The 22726-nt window shown below is 39.4% G+C and overlaps 1 protein-coding gene and 1 pseudogene across 1 annotated transcript in view; one reads left to right on the top strand and one right to left on the bottom strand.

Moving 5' to 3' along the window:
- LOC102842734 (ankyrin repeat and sterile alpha motif domain-containing protein 1B-like) overlaps positions 1-22726 on the bottom strand; it is a 214680-nt gene that overhangs the window by 70377 nt on the left and 121577 nt on the right. The gene's annotated exons all lie outside the window — the stretch shown is intronic.
- Positions 5643-6200, top strand: LOC102842356 (annotated as a pseudogene).

The raw sequence follows: 22726 nt of genomic DNA, 5'->3' as shown, positions 1-22726 counted from the left end.
GCACTTAACAACAACAATATATATATATATATATAAAACAAATCTCAATGTAAAAAAAGATAGCTAATAACTCCAGAAGAAAACAAACCACAAATTGTAAAAGTCACCTGAATTTAGTATATGGCTCAGTAAACTTCAGAAATAATGTCTGTCAACAGGCATAATAAACACAAAAATACTCTAGCCTAAATTTGCTGTCAATTTATTGGAGGGATTGTGGTAGGACATATGTGTACATACAACTGTGTGATTGTGTGGTATACTGCAATGGTGGAGCAGGAGAGCTTATGAGAGGTAAGTCTTCGTCTTACGTAGTGGAAAGTCAACATATGATACCCAGAACTAAAAATTTAAGAAGTAGCAAAACAAACAGGTTAGAGACATAAAAGATAAATATCCAGATAATAGGAAAAAGAGACATGGTAGGGATGAGAGGATGTAGGGCAGGGCACTACAGTGTTTAATAAATCGTAACAAAAATACTTGACTCTGGAAACCATAGCCTTTAAGCTTAGACTTTTAAGTAAAACTAAAAGGCAAAAGAATCCCATAACTGTACTTTGGCATAAAGGGCTTGATAAAGCCAGTCTGCCTTGGGTCTGCTGGAATTTCATGGCAGGGTCTTCACATCTCCAAAGAAACCAAGAGAAAAAGTATGGCAGAAAGGGCATCAAATGTGAAGCCCAGTCTTAGCAGTGACTACTTTTGTTACCATGATTTTCTACTTCTCTAACGTGAAAATGTCTTCTTTATCTTCTTCACAGAGCTGTCGTGAGTTTCTTATGGACAAAGGGACTTGTAAACATAACATCAGTTTTATTCCTTAGGAACTGCAGGTTAATGCACTGGACTGCAAATTCATTTGAACCACAGTGTTGGTGGTTCAAGCTCACCAGGCACTCTTCAGAAACCCTATACAGGGTCGCTATGAATTGGAACGAACTCTACAGCAGTAAACAACAACAACAAGCCATACAGATGTCCTGGTGTGGCGCTGTGGAATAATGCACTAGACTGCAAGGCCAACTTGAACCCCAAGGTTGGGGTGGTTCAAATTCACCAGCTGCTCCTCGGAAACTCTATACAGGGTCTCTATGAGTCAGAGGTAACTCAACAGCGCTTAACAACAGCAACAACATGTCAGGCATGGTTAAAATTATTATTCCTTGTAATGTATTGTTACATAATTTTCCTAAATTTAAAATGACAATTCATACTCATGAATATTCTTGGGTAAGCTAAAAATTAGAATTCTCAGTAATCTCATAACTTCCTTCTCTGTTGGAAACCTATGGCAGACAGACTCTATGACCCTCAATGATCCTGGATCCTGATATGCATGCTGTTATATAATTGTTTTCCCTTGGGTGTAGACCTGTGACTTGCTTCTAGTCAGTAGACTACAACAAAGGTGATGGAATGTCACTGACATGGACATCTTACATAGATTGGAAGGTCCAGCTTCCTAGCAAAGTCTCTCTATTGACTCTCTCCCTTTTAACTTTGATGAAGTAACTACTCAGTAGAGAAGTTCATGTGGCAAAGAACATTGGTACTTAGTCAAGAAAGTGAGGATAGTCAACAAGGAACTGAGTGAGGCCCTCAGTCTGATAGTGCAACAACCAAATCAGCTTAGAAAGGTTCTCCCCTAGCTGCACCACTAATGGGGCTGACACCTTGATCACAATTAATGAGAGCCTGAAACAGAGCACCAAGCTCAGTCTGTCTGAGGATCCTGACCCACAGAAACTGTGAGGTAATATATGAGTTGCTAGAATCTGCTAAATGACTAGTAATATAGTTGCAGAGCAATAAATTAATATAGACCCTTACCAGAAGAGAGGCTAAAGCGGTTAACGCTCAGCTGCTAATCAACAGCGAGGCGTCTACCCAGAATCACCTCAGAAGCAAGCAACCTACTTCTGAAAAATCAGTCACTGAAAACCCTATGGAACATATGATGCATATGGGAATGCCATAAACAAAACTGACTTGACAGCAACTAGTTTTTGTTTTTGTAATTTTAAATCAAAAGAGACCATGAATTTTTCTCCTCAACAGCTCTTCAGTGTTAGAAAACAAAGACTGATGACTTCAACCTGGCACAGAGGTAAGAACCCTTACTGTGAACCCAGGCTTGAATGCATCATATGCCCTTAGAGGCTGATAGTGCTATATTCCCAAAGATCAGTATTGCAACCTTACTTGACTTCATTCTGGGATGTGCCATTCAGAAGTCATAAAATTATCTTCCAAAGATGAGAAAATTTAAACAAATGACTATTTTTAGCAATGTCAATCAAATGTCACCCAAAAGGTAACGCAATATTCCAATCAGTATGTTATTGGGGGGGGGGGGGGGGGGGAGTCATAAGAGGTGATGCACTAATAGAAAGCTCCTATTTAATAAAATGGGACAGCAAAAGGAAAATCACATTTTCAACCCTCCAAAAAGTATACATTCTAACTCCTAACATTAAATATTTAACAACCCCAGGTTTCTGGGTAGAAGGAAATTTCCTTTGCTTTTGATCTAGAATAAAAGGTGATTTGTGGGTGGTAAAATGAGCACCTAACAGAGCATCCATTATTGCACAGGAACAAAGTGCAGCAGGGAACTAAAATTAAAGCAACAGAAAAATGCTGTAACAACTAGGTAAGCAGCAGTACCCATTCGGCTCCCTCCTACCAGCTCTCTGAGACGTTTTTGAAATAGAGTTATCCAAACTAGATTGTTGAAGAAAATACAGTTCCAGTTCCAGATTACGAATGAGTTACATTCCTGCCTAAGTCTGCCTAAAGTTTAATAGCTCTTATCTAATGTCAGTTGGTATGACACTGCAGGTGAATGTACTGAACTGCAATGTGGGTTTGAACTGCAAGGTCGGCAGTTCAAGCTAATAAGTTGCTAATAGGAAACCCTCTACAGGGTCACTATGAGTCAAAACTGACTCAATGGCACTTAACAACACCAACAACACTTGTTTAAAAAGGTATTTTCAAGGAATATGTTCTTGGCCTTGAAAAATTCGATTATACGATCTCCAACATCATCCCTATCACCAAGGCCATATTTTCCAACTACTGATTATTCCTCTTTGTTTCCAATCTTTGCATTCCAATCACCAATAATTATCAATATGTCTTGATTGCATGTTTGATACTTTTTCTAAATAAGATAAAAGACATATCCAGATGGCATACACAGAAATCAAACTGACTACATCTGTGGAAACAGATGGCAGAAAAACTTCATATCATCAGCCAAAACAAGGTCAGGGGCAGACTATGGAACAGACCATGAATTGTTCATATGTAAGTTCATGTTGAAGCTGAAAAAAGTGAAAACAAATCCACAAAAGCCAACATATAACCTTGACCATATACCACATGAATTTACTAAGAACAAATTTGATGCCTTAGACACTAATGATGTAAGACTAGAAAAGTTGTGGATGACATCAAGAACATCACACAGGAAGAAAACAAAAGAAAGAAGACAAACAAGAAGGAAAATACCAAAACTGATGTCACAAGAGACTCTGAAACTTGCTCTCCAATGCAGATATACTAAATAAAGTAAAACAAAAAGGTAAAAGAGTTAAACAAACAATTTCAAAGGGCATCTTGAAAAGACAAAGTCAAGTATTATAATGAAATATGCAAAGAACTAGAGTTGGAATACCAAAAGGGAAAAACATGCTTCACATTTCTCAAATTGAAAGAAGTGAAGAAACATTTAAGCCTTGACTTGCAATATTGAAGGGTTCTGTGGACAGAGTTGCTGCAAGTCAGAACTGACTCGATGGCACAACGTAAGCAAAATATTGATTGATGTAAAAAAAAAAAAAAGTCAAAAAGTGGAAGGAATACACAAAGTCACTGTACCAAAAGGAAATGGTGGATGTTCAACCATTTCAAGAAGTAGCATCTGATCAATGGTACTGAAGGAAGAAGTCCAAGCTGCACAGAAGGCATTGACAAAGAATAAGGGTCTGGAAATTGATAAGACTACAAGCTGAAATCTGTCGGCAAACTGATGCAGCACTGGAGGCACTTACTTATCTATGCCAAGAAATTCGGATGACAGCTACCTGGCCAACAGACTAGAAGAGATCCGTATTTGTGTCCATTACAAAGAGAGGTGGCCCACATGAATGGGGAAAATTTTGGATAATATAATCATCACATATATATTAAATTTTGCTACAGATAATACAAAATGGCTATGACAATACATGGACAGAGGTTCAAGCAAGATTCAGATGAGTACATGGAATGAAGGATATCATTTCTGATGTCAAATGGATCTTAGCTGATAGCAAAGAACATCAGAAAGATGTTTACCTGTGCTTTACTGACTATACAAAGGCTTTCAATTGTGTGGATCATGACAAGCTATAGGCTACATTGCAGATAGGGGAAATTTAGAATATGTAATTGTGCTCATGAAGAAACTGTACATAGATGAAAAGAAAGTCGTTTGAACAGAACAAGGGGATACTGGATGGTTTAAAATCTAAAAAGGATGCACCAGGGTTGTAGTTTTTCACCATACTTGTTCACTTTGTGTAGTCCTGGTGTGGTGCTGTGGGTTAATGCACTGGACTACAAAGTCTCTATGAACTGCAAGGTCAGCAGTTTAAGTTCACCAGCGGCTTCTTGAAAACCCTATATAGAGTCTCTATGGGTTGGAACTGATTCGATGGCGCTTAACAAAAGCAACAACATTCACTTTGTATGCTGAGCAAATAATCCTAGAAAATGGATTATATGAAAAAAACATGGCATCAGGAATAGAGGAATACTCATTAACAACCTGTGAGGATTTAAAATAGTTATTAATGATGATTAAATACCACATTCTTCAGTATGGGTTGCACCTCAATGTAAAGAAAAAAAAGAAAATCCTCACCACTGTACTAATAAATATCATCATGAGCAATGGAGAAAAGACTGAAGTTGTCAAAAGACTTCATTTAACATGGATCCACTATCAACAGTCATGGAAGCAGCAATCAAGAAATCAAAAAAAAATATTGCATTAGACAAAACTGCACAAGAGTTCTTTAAAGTGCTGAAAATCAAATGTGTCAGTTTGAGGACGAAAGCATGCCTGACTCAATCCATGAAGTCCTGGTGTGGTGCTGCAGGTTAATGCACTGGACTGCAAGGGCGGTTTGAACCACAAGGTCAGCGGTTCAAGCTCACCAGCTGCTCCTCAGAAACCCTATATACGGTCCCTGTCAGTCTGAACCAACTTGACAGCACTTAACAACAACAATAACATATGCACGTTAAAGTTGGACAATGAATAAGGAAGACAATAGAAGAATTGTTGCATTTGAGTTATGTTGTTGGAGAAGATTATTTAAAAAGTACCATGGGTTCTTTCTTCCAGTCCCCCATCAACATCTAAGTCCTTTAGCAGTGGTTTCTCTCCACAATCTCATTGTCAGAAAATCTGACCCACCTTTCAAGGCACGGAGAAATGTGCTTCTGGTTCCCAGTTTCGGGAAGTGACATTAATAGAATTAGCCCTAAGGAATTGACATCAGGTCAGGCACGCCCTTGATGAGCAGAGAGGATCCATCTGTGTATCCTTCTGCTTAAGATGCAAGGTGATGGCTCCGTGACTTCTGAGGAGGTTTCTGTACTCTGTCAACTCTAGGAAGCCCCCTCAGGGTCGATGGGCACCCCTCACATCTGGAGCCATCCAGATTGACAGTGCCATCCTGGTGGCCTGGCAGTAACACCCAGCCCAGACTGGATGACATACCACCATCCAGGATGGGACTGATGTTTAGAACCAAGCTATCAACAGTGAAACCCCAGTGGTTGAGGATTTCCATACACAGTGGTGTGGCCCCAGCACGATCCTGGAGCTAAGGTTAGAGAAGGTAGTGGCCAACCAGCATGGGAAGGTCGTGATGGCCAAGGCAAACTCCATTGAGTATAAGGTGTCTGCTGTGCCCACTATGCTGGCCATCAATAATGGGGACATGGTAGACAAGTTTGTGGGCATCAGGGACAAGGACCTGCTGGAGCCCTTTCTGAAGAAGCTGATGGCTGATCAGCAGAGAAGTGTCCTGATGGTCCTTGCCTGCCTGGGACACCATGGTCCTGGGGGAGCCCCAACAGCACGCCCAGCCCTTCTGGGGTACATCCAGGGGTCTGTGTGTGGGAAACCAGGTTTCTAGGCTATTGACCTCCTTCCAGGCCCGGAACAGTCCTCCCTTGGGACCCGAACACTTGTTCCTCATCACCTTGACCCTTTCTAATATGAACCCAGCCTTGGCTTGTCTGCCTCCTGCCTTCTCCCCTCTTACAGTTTTTTTGTTTGTTTGTTTTTGTTTTTGTTTTTGTTTTGTGAAAGGAAACCTGGGAAGGGAGAGGTACCATGGACTTCCTAAAGAACAAAGAAATCTGTATTGGATGAAGTATAGCCAGAATGCTCCTTATATGTCAGGACGGCAAGACTTCGTCTTCATCTCTCACAGTTCTGACAGGACCAGTCCCTGAAGAAGGACATCATGCTTGGTCAAGTAGTAGTTGTTGTTGTTAACTGCTATGGAGTCAGTTGCAACTCTGTATAGGACTTCCAAGGAGCAGCCAGTAAGTCTGAGCTGTAGACATTGTGGTCCAAACCAACACTGTGGTCCAGTACAGTATCCTACAGCACCACACTAGGACTCTACTTTATTATAATAAGCAGGAGAAACCAATACCCACAAGGCAGTCAAGCACATAAACCTTTTAAAACACTCAAGTTCAATCTTGTCTTCTTCCTTGGACTCACCCCCATTCATATGCATATGACACTGGGGTTAGGTTCCAGTAGGCTTAAGCCCTGTATCAGCCATCCTTTTAAACCAGCATGTCATGGGCTCCACACTGGTAAAGTAGACAGAGAAAAAGAGGAAGACCCCCAACGTGATGGACCGATACAGTGATAGCAGCAAAGGGTGTAAACTTGGTGATAATTGTGATAATGATGCAGGATGAGGCAGCATTTCCTTCTGTTGTGCATAAGGTCGCTATGGGTCCTAACCAACTGGACAAAACTAACAACATCAGTTAGTCAAACGTTTGTCCTAATATATGAGGGTAAGTAAAAATGTATTGTTACGAAATCACAGAAACCTTTATTAAATAAAAATATCAAAATGTGATATAGCATTTATCAACATATCCTCCCTCAAGATGCATACACTTCTGAGGACTGTTTCCATGCAGCATTGTGGACCAATGTGCTGGACTGCAAAGTCAGTTTGAACCGCAGTGTCGGCAGCTCAAGCTCACTAGATGCTCCATGGAAACCCTATACCAGGTCACTATGGGTCGGAATCGGCTCAAAAGCACTTAACAACAACAACAACATTTTCCCAAAGAACTCTGCTCTTCAATTTACACTACATCAAAACAGCAGTTTGGGAATTTTGGTATCCTCAAGGGACTCAAATTGTGTTCCTTTTGAATGCTCTTTGAGTTTGGGGAACAAAACAAAGTTTGAAGGGGCAAGATCAGAGCTATAGGGTAGACTGTTGTTGTTGTTAAGTGCCATTGAGTCGGTTCCGACCCATAGCGACCCTGTACAGGGTTTCCGAGGGTGTAAATCTTTACGGGAGTAGAAAGCCTCATCTTTCTCCCGCAGAGCGGCTGGTAGTTTCAAACCACTGACCTTAAGGTTCGCAGCCCGATTCATAACCACTACGCTAAGTTTTTCCAATGAAACTCCTATAGGGCAGCCCTTGCTACCCTCAAAGGAAGGTGTAAACAAATTTCTCAGCAAAGCTTTCCTAGACTTTTCCTCACCAAAGCAGTCTTCAATTTTCTTAAGACTTCTTCATAAGACCCATTATTGTCCAGTGTCCTTCCAAAAAAATCTATTAAGCTTACTTCTTTGGGAATCCCAAAAAAAACCAGTTACCTCCATCACCTTCTGAGCTGATCTCTCTGCTTTGAACTGAACTGGCCCAGCGGATGCCCTTAGAAGCCAGTTTTAATTGGATCTTTTTTTTTTTTTTTAAGAAGACATCCTAATAAGACTAAGACAGGTGTGTTACTGAGAGAATCTGTCTGCAATCATCTACTGCTCACAGAGACATGCTAAACACTATCATCGGAATGAACCTGTGCATGTATGAACTGGAACTATGTTTTTTTTTTACTTACCCTGGTATAGTATATAGTGTACCTTTCTTTACAGAAAAACATTAAAGAAACCATTCTGGATACACCAACACATCTTTAACAGAATACTATAGTACTAATATAATAATGTTTTGGTGCACATTGCAAAGTAGTATCCCATTTGTTATTATGAACCATTGTACATATCTCAAAATTGTAATGTAATAGGCTTCACAAGGATTCATTCAAAAGCATGTTTATATATAAGTTACAAGTTTGTAACCTGGGGACTATCTGTAATGTGTTGTTTAGAAGGCCTTATCACCATGACTCAGAAACTGTGTACGTGTGGGGAAATGTTCCCAAAAGAATGCATACACAGCTGTGAGTCATTCACCTGAAGAAGAATGAGCTGACTGGGCAATCACTAAGAGAGTCAGCCACTTCTCAAAACTTATGTAAGAGATATGGAGGTTAACGTGGGGGTCGGAATCTGTCAGCACCAAGCTTTCTTTAGCTGTCACAATTGGACAAGCTGTCTCCATCATAAAATGATGCTTGCAAGCGGGATTCAATTGAGTAGGATTCACAAGAAAAGTCTAAAATTCGACAATAGCAGACTTGCTCTCTAGATGGTTTTGTAATAAAGTGGGTGACAAGGAGTTGGAAATGACAGACGCATCAAGCTGGCAGTCGCTCTTTATTAACCTGATGTCACAAATAAAGCAAAAAGAGCAGATGACTACCTACGCATTGTTTCTATTTAACATTGCTCTCAGGACTAGTGTTGGCCTATATTCTTTTCAACAGATAAATGTTGTTGTTGTTGTTGTTGTTGTTGTTAAGTGCTCTCAATCAGCTCCAACCCAGAAGGGCCCTGTGCACAACAGAACAAAACACTGCCCTATCCCCCATCAGCCTCACAATTGTCATGTTTGAACCCACTACTGCTGTCACTGTTCAAAGTAATCTCATTAAGGGTCTTCTTCTTTTTCATTGGTCCTCTCTCTACTTTACCGAGCATGATGTCCTTTTCCATTTACCAACCATGATGTCCTTTTCCAGAGACTGATTCCTCCTGATAACATGTCCAAAGTAGGTGTGATGAAGTCTCGCCATTCTTGCTTGCAAGGAGCATTCAGGCTGTCCCTCTTCTGGGTCAGATTTGTTTGTTCCTCTGGCAATCAATGTTACTTTGAATATTCTTCACCAGCACCAAAATTCAAATGCACAAATTATTCCTCAGTCTTCCTTATTCACTGTTCACATGTCATATACATATGAGATGAATGAAAACACCATGTCATGAGTCAGGTAGCACAGTTTAGTCCTCAAAGTGACATCCTTGCTCTTTTACACTTTAAAGAAGTCTTTTGCAGCAAATTTGCCCAATGAAATATGTCATTTGATTTCTTGACTGCTGCTTCTTTGGCCATTGATTGTGGATCCAAGTAAAATGAAGTTCTTACCAACTTCAATCTATTCTTCTTGTATCATAATGTTGTTTATCAGTGCAGTTGTGAGGATTTTTGTTTTCTTTACATTGCGCTGTAATCCATACTGATGGCTGTACTCTTTGATCTTCATCAGCAAGTGCTTCAAGTTATCTTCTGTTTCTGCAAAGTTATGTCGTATGCATATCACAGAATGTTAATGAGCCTTCTTTCCATTCTGATGCCACAGTCTTCTTCACATAGTCCAACTTCGTGGATTATTTGTTCAGCAAACAAGCTGTATAAATATGGTGAATGAATATAACCATAAATCACACCTATCCTGATATTAAATTGTGAAGAATCCCCTTGTTCTGTTCTTTGTTGTTGGTATTAGGTGCCATCGAGTCAGTACCGACTCATAGCGACCCTATGCACAACAAAACGAAACACTGCCCGGCCCTGGGCCAACTTCACTATTATTGCCACACTTGAGTCCATTGATGCTGCCCTATTGCCAATCCACCTCTCTGGGGATATACCTCTTTTTCTCTGACCCTCTACCTTACCAAAAATGATATCCTTCTCCAGTGGCTGGTCCCTCCTGACAATATGCCTGAAGTATGAGAGATGGAAGTGTGGCCATCCTAGACTCCAAGGAGCAGAGCACTCTAGCTGCACTTCCTCCAACACAGATCTGTTGATTCTTTTGGCAGCCCATGGTACTTTCAATATTCTCCTCCAACACCATAACTCAAATGCATCAATTCTTCTATAGTCTTTCTTATTCATTCTCCAGCTTTCACATGCATAGAAGGTTATTGAAAATACCATGGCTTGGGTCAGGCATACCTTAGTCCTCAAACTGACATCTTTGCTCTTCAACACTAAAAAGGTCTTGTGCAGCAGATTTGCCTAACACAATACGTCACTTGATTTCTTGACTGCTGCTTCCATGAGTGTTAATAGTTGATACAAGAAGAATGAAATCCTTGACAACTTCAATCTTTTCTTCATTGATAACAATGTTGTTTATTGGTCCAGTGGTGAGGATTTTTGTTTACTTGACATTGAGATGCAATCCATACCAAAGGCTGTTCTCTTTGATCTTCATCAGTAAATATTTCAAGTCCTCTTCACTTTCAGCAAGCAAGGTTGTATCAGCTGCATATCGCAGGTTGTTAAAGAGTCTTTCTCCAATCCTGATGTCACATTTTTCTTCTTATAACCCAGCTTCTCGGATTATTTGCTCAGCATACAGGTTGAATAAGTTCTGTTCTTACAACTGTCTTATTCTATGTACAACTTCAGCATGAGCACAATTAAACATTCTGTAATTCCTGTTTTTCACAATATTATCCTAATTTGCTATAAGTTATGCCATTGAATGTCTTGTCATAAGCAAACATCTTTCTGCTATTTTATCTGCTTTCAGTCAAGCCACATTTGATGTCAGCAATATTATATCTCATGCCAAGTCCTCTTCTGAATCTGGCTTGAATTTCTGCCAGCTCCCTGCTGATATATTGATGCAACCATTGTTTAATAATCTTCAACAAAATTTTACTTGCATGCTACCTTAAGGATACTATCCAATGATTTCCACAGGATATGGATTCATCTCTCTTTGGAATGGGCACAAATATGGATATCCTCCAATAGGATGGCCAGGTAGCTGTCTTCCAAAAATCTTAACATAGACAAGTGAGCACCTCCAGTGCTTCATTATTATAGTAAAATATTTCTATTGGTAATCCATAAATTCCCAGAGCTTTGTATTTAGCTACTGTCTTTAGGGTAGTTTGGGCGTCTTCCTTCAGTACCATTGATTCTTGATCATATGCTACCTCATGAAATGGTGGTAGTTTTGGAAAATAGCCAATCTTTTTAGTGATATAACTATGTATTTCTTCCATCTTCTTTTGATGCTTCCTGGATTAATTGTTATTTTGTCCATTGTTGGTGTTGTTAAGTGCCATCGAATCAGTTCCAACCCATAGCAACCCGGTATAGGGTTTCCGAAGAGCGGCTAGTGAGCTTGAACCACCGACCTTGCAGTTCAAACAGCTTTGCAATTTGGCACATTAACCCACTGTGCCACACCAGGACTCTCAATACTGCAACCTGAGAACTGAATTTTTTCTTCAGTTCTTTCAATTTGAAAAATGTTGAGTATCTTCTTCCCTTTTGGTTTTATTACTCCAGGTCTTTGCACATTTCATTGTAATATTTGACTTTATCTTCTTGAACTTCCCTGTGAAATTTTCTATTTAGCCGTTTGATTTCCTCATTTCTTCCTTTAGATTTAGCTACATCACATTCACTAGGAGCTCTGGTAGTGTAGTTGTTACAAGACAGGCTGTTAACCTCAAGGTCAGCAGTTTGAAACTATGGGAGAAAGATGAGGCTTTCTGCTCCCATAAAGATTTATAGCCTTGGAAAACTTATTCAGGGTCACTATGAGTCAGAACTGACTCCATAGCACACCACTACCACAAGCACTGTATATTCAAGAAAAACTTTCAGAATCTCTTCTAACATCCACTTTGGTCTTCTCTTTCTTTCCTATCTTTGTGATGGCCTTTTGCTTCCTTCATGTACGATGTTCTTAATGTCATCCTACAACTTTTCTGATTTTTGATCATTAGTGTCTATAAGTGTCATCAACTCAGTTCCCACTCATAGCAACCATGTATAGGGTTTCCAAGGAGCAGACGATGAGTTTGAACTGCATATCTTGTAGTTCAAACTGACCTTGCAGTCCAGCGCTTATCCCACAGCACAACACCAGGCGAATTAACTCCATTCTTGAGATGGTCTCTAAATCCAGGTGAGATATATTCAAGGTTATATTTTGACTCTCATGGACTAGTTTTTAATTTTCTTCGTCTTCTGCCTAAACTTCCATACGATCTATTGGTAGTCTATTCCAAAGTCAGTTGTTGGGCCTGTTTGGCTGATGCTACTGAGTTCCATTGTCTCTTCCCACAGAGCTAATCCATTTGATCCCTGTGTGTTCCATCTGGTGCTGTTTATGTTGATGAAAAATACGGCATTTACAATGAATAAGTCATTGGTCTTGCAAAATGCTATCATGCAATCTCCAGCATCATTTCTATAACCAAGGCTATGTTTTCCAACTAATGTTCCTTTCTCTTTGTTACTAAATTTCAAATTCCAGTCGCTAATTATCCATGCATCTTGACTGCATGTTTAATTAAATTCAGACTGAAGAAATTGGTGGTTGTTGTTGTTGTCTGCCGTGGAGTTCGTTCCGACTCATAGCAACCCTGTACAGGGTTTCAGAGGCTGTGAATCTTTACGGGAGCAGAAAGCCTCCTCTTTCTCCTGTGGTAGTTTCGAACTGCTGACCTTGAGATTAACAGCCCAATTCATAACCACTACACTACCAGAGCTCCTTGAAGAAATTGGTAGAAGTCTTCAATTTAATCATCATTAAATTTCCTTACAGGCTTATAGATATTATCTTATTACAGATAGCTATTACAGCAGTGTATTTCAAGATAGATCTTTTTTTTTTCTACTTTTTATTGTGAATTGCATGAGGGTTTACAGAGCAACACACCAGCTTTACATCCAACAAACCATACACTTCATCTGAATGACTGTAATCCCCTCAATATGACATCTCCTATCCCATGTCCTCCTTTATTTCCTGTTTCCATTCCTTCTCCTTTCTCAATCCTTCTGAATTTTTTCACTAAGTAAATGCTTCCCTTTTGAAATCCAATGGTTGATGACTCTGTGGTGTGCATACCTCACTAATACTGTTGTCTCCACCATATGCCTATCAATCACTGTGCTGAAAATTGCACAATGGAGATGAGTTCAAGTCCAGAGCTCAATGGTGACTGCGGTGTAGTGAATTGTCTAATGTCTCTTCTAGCCATAGTCTGTAACTCCCACCAAACTGCATTCTGCTCTGCGGGGTCTGGGTAAGAGATGGTGGGAAAAGCTACTAATAGGATGGCATGATTCAGATGTGGATATTAACAGAGTTCACTGTGATTGTAAAAAACATGAACCACTAACCTGAGTATAAAATGAGACATCTCAAAGCAGGAGGTGGGGATTTCACTACCGTCAAAAAAGAAGAGAGAAGAATCGAGCATGTCCTTTGGACCCCGTGATCCCTAAGCACTGAACCTCCTAAGCTGTAACACTGGAGGAGTGGCAGAGGAGCAGCAACAACATAACCAAAAACCAGAGCATGACACAGAGCAGTGAACTGCCAGTCTACAAAGAAAGCTGAGTGACTTTGGGCAGGAAGCTTGGTGATAGAGTGGGGAGCATCTAAACACTTAAGTGGGAGAGCAAGGTTTGCTGGCCCATGGAGCTAGAGCCAAGTGCTTGAAGGCTGAGACATATGGTGGAGTGGTTTTCTATCGGCGTTTATCAGCAGGTGCCTGAAACAACTGTACCCTGAGTATTTGTGACCCCAGAGTGTAACCTGTTAACCTCCCTAAGAAACCCCATAACTGTGAGTATAGGCTTTGATTTCTGTATGACCAGTGCCCAATAGTGTGGAGCGAGTGTGCTGGGGGAAGAATGGTTGGTGCCACATAGGATTTGCAGTGACTAAAGTCCAGTCTCAGGGTGTCACCAATCTCTATCTGACCAACCAGCCTGGCTTTTATGAGTTTGAATTTTGTTCCAGATTTTCTTCCACTCTATCCAGAACCTTCTCATGTGATTCCTTTTCAGAGAAGTTGGTCATGCTAGCCAGGCACCATCTAGTTCTTCTGGTTTCAGCTCATGGAGACTGATGCTTCCATGGTGCACTGGTCTACAGGATTGTTTCCAAGTATGTTCAATTTTCATTACTCTTTCAAGACAGATCTTGAAACTTTGGGGGGACAATGAATGTGACACCATTCCTCTTCAATTTGTCATTCTAAGCCAGGTTTGTCATTGTTGTTGTTAAGTGCAGTCGAGTCAATTCCAACCCATAGTGACCCTGTATAGGGTTTCCGAGGAGCAGCCGGTGAGCTTGAACCACCAACCTTGCAGTTCAAAAGGCTTTTGCAGTCTGGTGCATTAACCCAGAGCGCCACATCAGGACTCCAAGGACTTTATTATACCAAAATGTATAACATTATCCATGGGTCATACAAAATTATCAACTTAAAAAACTAGCCTGCTATATTTGGTCAAACAATTAATTACCTCACCCCTAATGTGATGGCTGGACTCCTGGTGTGGTGCTGTAGGATCAGCACTGGTCTGTGAACCACAAAGTTGGCAGTTCAAACCCACCAGCTGCTCCTTGGAAATCCTATACAGGGTAGCTATGAGTTGGAACCAACTTGATGGCACTTCAAACAGTAACATTCTTTCTTCTCAATCTTTTTTATTCTACAAGCTCTGCTGAAACCTATTTACCACAGATGAACTGTCCAGCATTTGAAAACCAGTAGCATAGCTTCTAGAATCACAACAACTTGCAAGCCACCACAGTACAATAAATTGACAGATGTATGAGGACTGTTAACATACATGTTGCATTAGTTTTCTTTGGTACTGTGCCAGTAATTACAAGCTTGGTGGCTTAAAATGATGCAAACATATTATAGTTCTAGAAATCTAAAGCAGTTTCACTAGACTAGTATCAAGGAGACAGTAGGACTGGTTCCTTCTGGAAGCTCCAGAGAAGAAGCTGTTCAGTGTCGATTCCAGCTTCAAGAGGCTACCAGCATTTCTTGTTGTCATTCATTGTCTTCCATAGCTTAGGGTCCCCTCCTCCATCTTCAAAGCCAGCAAACTCAGTATCTTGCTTCTGTCGTTTCACTGTCTTCTTCCTTCTGTTCGAATTTTCCTTTGTTGTTCTCTTGATATTACATTTAAGAATCACCTAGATATTGCAAGATAATCTCCCCATATCAAAAGCCTTACCTTAAATCTGCAAAGCCCTAAATCAAATCTGCAAGTCCCTTTTGCCATTTAAGATAACATGCACAGATTCCAGGAATTATGATTTGGATATTTTGGAAGACCATTACCCAGCCTACCACAGGTCCTATGTCATAATTATTTTTAATTTTATGTGTATCTTTATATTATGCTTTAATACAAACTTAAAATTATATAAGTCAACTGACATAGTAGAGGTCTCAAAGACAGTGTTCTACATCCTTCTGTTTGTTTTTATTTGCATTTTACTTAATTTATTTTTGTTTTAATAATGTATATTCTGTTCACACAAAATATGCAAAGGACAGAAGGCAGGGGTTTATCTTGGTGGTGGCTGTGTGCCATGGAGTCGGTTCCGACTCATAGCGACCCTGTACAGGGTTTTTGAGGCTGTAAATCTTTATGGGAGCAGAAAGCCTCATCTTTCTCCCGCGGAACAGCTGGTAGTTTTGAACTGCTGACCTTGTGGTTCACAGCCCTATTCGTAACCACTGCACTACCAGAGCTCCTTAGGGGTTTAACTTAGCAGGTGAAAAATCAAGCAGGGGTGACAGTTTTAGTTTCATGAAGAACTGAAAACCAGGAGAACTTAAAAATCACAGCTGGTACCACACAGCACTCTCAACTTCACAGCTGTCTCCTTTTCGGACCTTTGACAATGGTGAGGGAAGCTGTGAAGACAGTGGCCTCTAGTGGGCTTTAATAAATGGCTAAAAAAAAACCTTTTTCTTTTTGATCATGGTAGCTGCATCACAAAAGCTCCAATCAAGAGGGTGGTAAAAAGAAGGCACAGATCATTGCAAATACCAGATTTTCTCTTGCTCTGATTGTGAATATAATAACCATCCTACATTAGGTAAACTTTATCGGAAGGTGGTAGGCACCGCCTTTGGTTTTGAGTAGCAACTGGAATCTTAAAAGTTAGGAAGTTGTCACCTAATAATTGTCTAGGATACTTTAGAGTCACATTTTTCTTGGTAAACACAGTGTGAAAAAAACTAAGAGCAAATTTTGCGGGTCAATAATCTTGGCAATCTCATGAGCATTAGTGTAAGTGAAAGTCAAGAGATCAGATAAAAGCATATTAAAGGTGAAGATTTGAAGGATTCCAGTTACACATGGAAACTGCATTGCTGGAATGATTCATATTATAATAATAGTTGTGGGTGCTGGAGTGTACGTCAGTAAGCATGAGGCAGATTTTGAAGCAGTTGCTCTGACAACTGAGTGGGGAACTATGTTGAAGATGTGTGGGACTTGGAGAGCAGAGGGAATTAACTTTTACTAAGGAGCTCTGGTAGCGTAGTGGTTATGAATTGGGCTGCAAGTCACAAGGTCAGCAGTTCGAAACTACCAGCTGTTCTGTGGGAGAAAGATGAGGCTTTCTGCTCCCGTAAAGATTTACAGCCTCTAAAACCCTATGCAGGGTCACTATGAGTCGAACTGACTCCAAGGCACATAACCACCACTATGCCTCAGGCACAGAGCTTAAGACTTTAAAAGATTCACTGTTAATTTAGTTAGGGCTCACAGCAACAGGCAGTATAGGTAGTAAAAATACTTTTAAAATACCTAGAGAGAATTAGGTATCTTTCCCATATTTCCCAGATAGTAAATGGTACGGCTAAAATTCAAGCCCGTATTTGTTGAGATCTAAAAGTCCATAATGGGCTTTCAGCATACTATAATAAATGTAAAAGATTAAGAAAATAATAATAATTATTTCAGAAGCTATGGGTGGGGGATGAAACAAGGGGAACTTAAATATTATCACATAGTCCACTAGCTGACAATAGCGATTGTTTGTTGTTAAGTGCTTTTGAGTCGCTTCTGACTCATAGCTACCCTATATACAGTTTCCGAGGAGCAACTGGTGAATTTGAACCACTGACCTTGTTCAAACCGACCGTACGGTCCTGCGTTCATCCTATGGCACGACACCAGAACTCCAGCAATAGGTCATAGTGCCTGTAAAACTATGTGTTGGACCCTGCCTACTAGTGACATCATAATGCACACTAGCCTGGAAACAGTTTTACCACTTGAAGACTTCTAGTTCACTACTCTGAGCCACTCTTAACTAGGTCAGGAAAGTTTGTGGCATCACTGCTTCCAAAAAATACTGCTATAACCAAGTCCAACTTCTCACAGCATCTCACACAGAGATGTATGCCTTTAACTGAACTGAGATTAACTGAATTTTCAAAAGCGGAGCTCATGCATTTTTCCTATTACCTGTTTTCTAACACTGTCATCTCAGCTCAGGCTACTATACAGATGACTGTTACAAATTGATCCAACAGGAGTGTGAGCCGTTGCCAAAGCAGGAAAGCCCTTGTTGACATTGTACCCCTTTATGCACTATTATTTCACCTTCCTACCTTTTAATTTTAAAGGTGCATTCTTTAAATGATGGGATCATTGAAGCTCACTAAAAGAAAATACAAAGTAATATCATAAAGATACACAGAATTCCTTGGTACAGCCAAAGTTTTACGGTTCATCTGGCTGTTTTCTCTCAAAGACCAATTAAAGAATGGCTGTGTTTGAATTTTTATTCTTCTTGGCTAATCTAAACTTTCATGGCAAAATAGACAGGCTAAAATGACAAATACAGGCAAAGCCTCAACTGAAACCTCAAAAGTGCATGTATTACAGGTATGTATGTTTCATGAGGGAAGGGGGTTAGTCGAGCATGTCATAGAAGGAGGAACTGACAGTCAATTTTTTTTCTTTATAATGCCCCAATAGCAAAAGTCATATCTCTTATGAAGGGGGTCTTTCCCTGGGCATCTCTGATTCTTTCAGTCAACATCTAGCAGGTGCTGAAAGCAAAATTCAAGTGAGATTTGTATTCCAAAGCTCCTTCCTATGTGTGCCACAGCTTGTCATTTGCATATGTACTTTCAGACACAAATTATAAGCAACCTGAGATGTTACTGGTAACTGTATCTCCCAGGGGAATATCACAAGCAACAAAAACCATTAAGTTAGAACTTAACTGATTAACTGCCATCTCTTCCTGACATATTTCAGTTTATGTCCATTACTGCTTTATTTCCTTACTCATCTCCCAACGTCTTCTCTTTGAATGAATTCACCACAACTCAACTACTACACTGAAAAAATCCAGAAGCCATCAACAAACTAGCTCTCCCTGAAATTCCACCAACAGGTGACTAGTTCAGTGGACTGTATACATATTACCTTGCTTCCTGTCCTTTCTCAGGCTTTGTTGGATTCATAGCTATAATACCTCTAAAGCCAAAGGGAGTCAATGAAGAAACAAGTTAACACTATTATAATAAAATATAAACTGGAATGTATGCTAATAATTTTACTATTTTAACCTTTATTTGAAAAGCATCTATAAACTTTCTCCATATAAAATAACAAAGTTTGAGGATAGAACTGATTACTTGAGATCACTCTTCTAGCCAACGTCTTTGCAACTCCCCATGCCAATAGGGCGTATCAAACCCTAATGTGGGAATTGGTCCATTTTGCCAACCCACTTAGGTTTAAAATGAGCCATCTCAGATGAAAGAATGGGGATCTCAGTACCATTAAGAAAGAAGAGGCTGGATGGAGAGAATCCTTTGGACATCAAGATCCCTGCATGCTGAACCTCCTCAATGCAGGTGACAACTATGAGACCAGAGGAGCAGAAGAGTGACAGAGGAGAAACAGCAACAGAACCAAGAGCACAAGACAGAGTGCTGGGATTCCTGGCCCAAGGAAGGAGTAAAACTGAGAGCCTTCGGGCAGGCAGCTCCTTACAGAGTGAGTTGCCTCCATATACTTAATTAGGGAGCAGGTTTGCTGACCCACAAAACTAGAACTGAATGCCTTCGATTTCTTAAGGTAGAGTGGAATGCCTTTTACATAAATGCAACAAGACTATGTATTCTATTTGCTTGACTTCTTTCTTTTATAAAATAATCATTTTGGAATATAGGTATAGGTATAAAAGTATGTACAGTCATGCTCTATCAAAAGTGAAGCAGGCAGGCAGGGTGTGGGAGGGGGGCACTGGGAAAGGTGCACTACCAGTTCCAAACAAGTCTGAAATCCAACCAGGCAAATTCCAGTAGGTTCCAAAGCCTGGGAATAATTATGTAGGGCTCACAGTTCAACTTCTTAACCCATGTTCCTACTCTCTGGACTCATGGTTCCAGTCTCTGAGCCCGTGGAACAATCTCTGAGTCATAACTTCTTTTTCCATGGAAGGTAACAAGTTTGCAGACAAATAGTTTTATCATTCTATTGTAGACCTATATAATTTTAGGAGTCTGGCAGTCAGCTTTCTTTGCATTCTGTCTCTGTCTTTCTCAGTCCAAGCTGTCAGTGTTTCTTCTGATACAATATTCTCAAGACCTTGTGTGTCTCCTGTTCATGTCATGGAGATCCACTCCAATAACTAACAGGCTCCTCCAGAGATCTTTCCTGGACCATATTTCCCTACTCCTGGTTTCTACTGAGATGGCTGAGGGGATGCATACCTAATCTCTTTAAAGATCCGTCTGTGTGATTAAATTTCTGACCTTTTGGTTCTTTTGAGGCTGTAGTAAAATGTTGTCCAGTCATACCCTTGTTTTCCTTGGCAGAGCACACGTTCTTGACAGTGAATCAATCATTTCTGAAAGCTGGATATGCTAAGAATTTCTAAAATCATAAAGTCAGGACTTTCTGAAAAAGTTCTTTTTAATTTATTAATCTGTCTTTAATCTCACATTTTATGATAAGCAGCAAGAAGATATTAAGCCACACCGTCTATGTTTTGCTTAAAATCTCCTCAGCTATATATTCACATTAATTGCTTACAAAGTTCATTCAGTTCCACTAACGAACCTTTATGCAACTATATAGCAAGGAACTCTTTATTTCCCTCTTAGCCCTTTCAAGCTCTGCATTTAACATCCATGTTCTCCCAACAGTCTGTTGATGACACTTCAAGTAGTCTCTGAAACAGTACAGATTTTCTGTACCATTATCCTTATCTCCTTCTGAGTCCTAATCAAAGGACTTCAACATCCATAATCCTACAAACTGCTCAAAGAATAGGGTTTTTATCATGCCCCTCAAAATCCTTTCAGTTTTTGGTCACTTCCTAATTCCAAAATCACTGCTACATCTTTATGTAGTTGTTATGGTAGCACATCACTTCCTCGTACCAAAATCAGTGTAAGTTTTCTATTACTAATGTAACAAATTAAGACTTAAATTCAGTGGTTTAGAAAAACACAGATTTTAATTCCAGAGATTTAGGACTGGTACTGGCCTTCACAAGGCTTTAACATATTGGCAAAGATTCATTATTTTTGGAGAATCTATTCCTTACCTTTTCAGTGGGCATTCCATGGCTCAAGGCAACATCACTCAAAGCTCTGCTTCTCTCTTCACATTTCCTCATCTCCTGCTATTTCCTGTATCACTTCATCTTCTCTGACTACCCTGCCTCCTCTTCACCAGGACCCTTATCATTGCAATGGGGGACTCAGATAATCCAGGATAATCTTCCCTTTATAAGATACTTAATCATATTTGTTAAGTGATTTTTGCTATTTCAGGTAAAAAATTCACAGTATGCTAGAATTAGGATGTGGATATTTTTGAGTTGGGAAGAGGGAAAATGTGATGAAATCACATTTTTGATCTGGAAAAAGTATTTTATCTTTAAATTTGAAAGACATTTTTGCTGAGTATAGAATTCTACATATATGTAAGCTTTAAAAGTTCATAGGAAAATTGAATTAAATGATAACAGAATTTGTCAATGTAGTTTTTTTGTTTTTTTTTTAACACCATCATATCTGTCTTTGCTGGATAGAGAATTCTAGGTCAACCATTATTCCTTAAATACTTAAAGATATTTTGCTGTCTTCTGGCTTACAAAGCTGTCATCCTTATTTTTTATATTTCCATAAATAATGAACATTTTCTCTTTATGTATTGAATTTTTTTACTTTATCATAGATTCTTAGCAATTTGAATGTATCTTATCTAAGTGTGGTTTTTTAATTCATGGTTTTTATTCATGAGATTTATTGAACTTCTTAAATTTGTGGGTTAATAATTTTCATCTAAATTAGAAAAAAATTGGCCATTATTTTTTAAATAATTGGTTTTGATCCTAAACTTATGCAAACAATTATTGCTAAGTGCAGTGGAGTCGGTTCTGACTCACAATAGCCTGTATAAGGTTTCTGAGGAGCAGCTGGTGTGTTTGAATGACCAACCTTATGGTTTTCAGCCCAATACTGATCCCTACAGTGCCAGACCAGGAGTCATGTATGTTATTCCATATGTATGCCACCCAACTAGAGTAAAAAATCAAGTATACAAGTAACATTTACCTAGACAGTCATACAGTAATCCACTAAAATCGATCTTAATAAATTCAAAAGGACTGAAATACTACAGAATTGCTGATCACAGTAAAATGATAAGAAACATGTATTTAAAAATGACCAAATATGTGGAAATTAAGAAACACCACTTTGGAATACGTCACCCATTAGAGAAGGAATCACACACAAAAAAATTTGTAACTATTTTGTACTGAATGAAAATAAAAACAGCATATGAAAATTCATGAACTGCTACATTTAAGGTAATGCTTCAAAAATGTATATTAAACACTTCAATTAGAAGAGGTATCTTGAATCAATATGCTAAGATTCAACTGCAAAACTAGGGAAAGGAAAGCAAATGAAAACTAAAGCAGTTGTAAAAACATTTTAAATACACTTTAAGAATCAATAAAAAAGAAAACATAAAGAGCTTAGAGAAAATTAATGAAACAGAAACCATTTACTTACAATGATTTTTAAAAATTATAAATTTCAAGCCAAATTGAGAGCACAAAAAAACAAAATAATATAGAGCAGTATCACTTATAAATATAGATGGAAAATACTAGCAAACAAAATCCAACAGCATAGTAGAAGGATTATATATCATGACCAACTGGGATTTACGGCAGAAATCCAAGCAAAGGTGATTCAACATAAGAAAGACAAACAATGTGTAATAATACAATGTTCATGTTGTTGTTGTCAGGTGACATCGAGTCGGAACCGACTCATAGCGACCCCATGCACAGAAGAATGAAACAGTGTCCGATCCTGGGCCAACCTCACTACCGCTGCCACACTTGAGTCCATCAATGATGCCATCTGGTCAATCCATCTCGTTAGGGGTCTTCCTCTTTTTCTCTGACCCTCCAC

The sequence above is a fragment of the Chrysochloris asiatica genome, unplaced genomic scaffold (assembly GCF_000296735.1).
Source record: "Chrysochloris asiatica unplaced genomic scaffold, ChrAsi1.0 scaffold00552, whole genome shotgun sequence".
In the NCBI taxonomy this organism is placed as follows: Eukaryota; Metazoa; Chordata; class Mammalia; order Afrosoricida; family Chrysochloridae; genus Chrysochloris; species Chrysochloris asiatica.
Note: the sequence above shows the minus strand (reverse complement) of the source record. Positions and strands in the feature narration are given on the sequence as shown.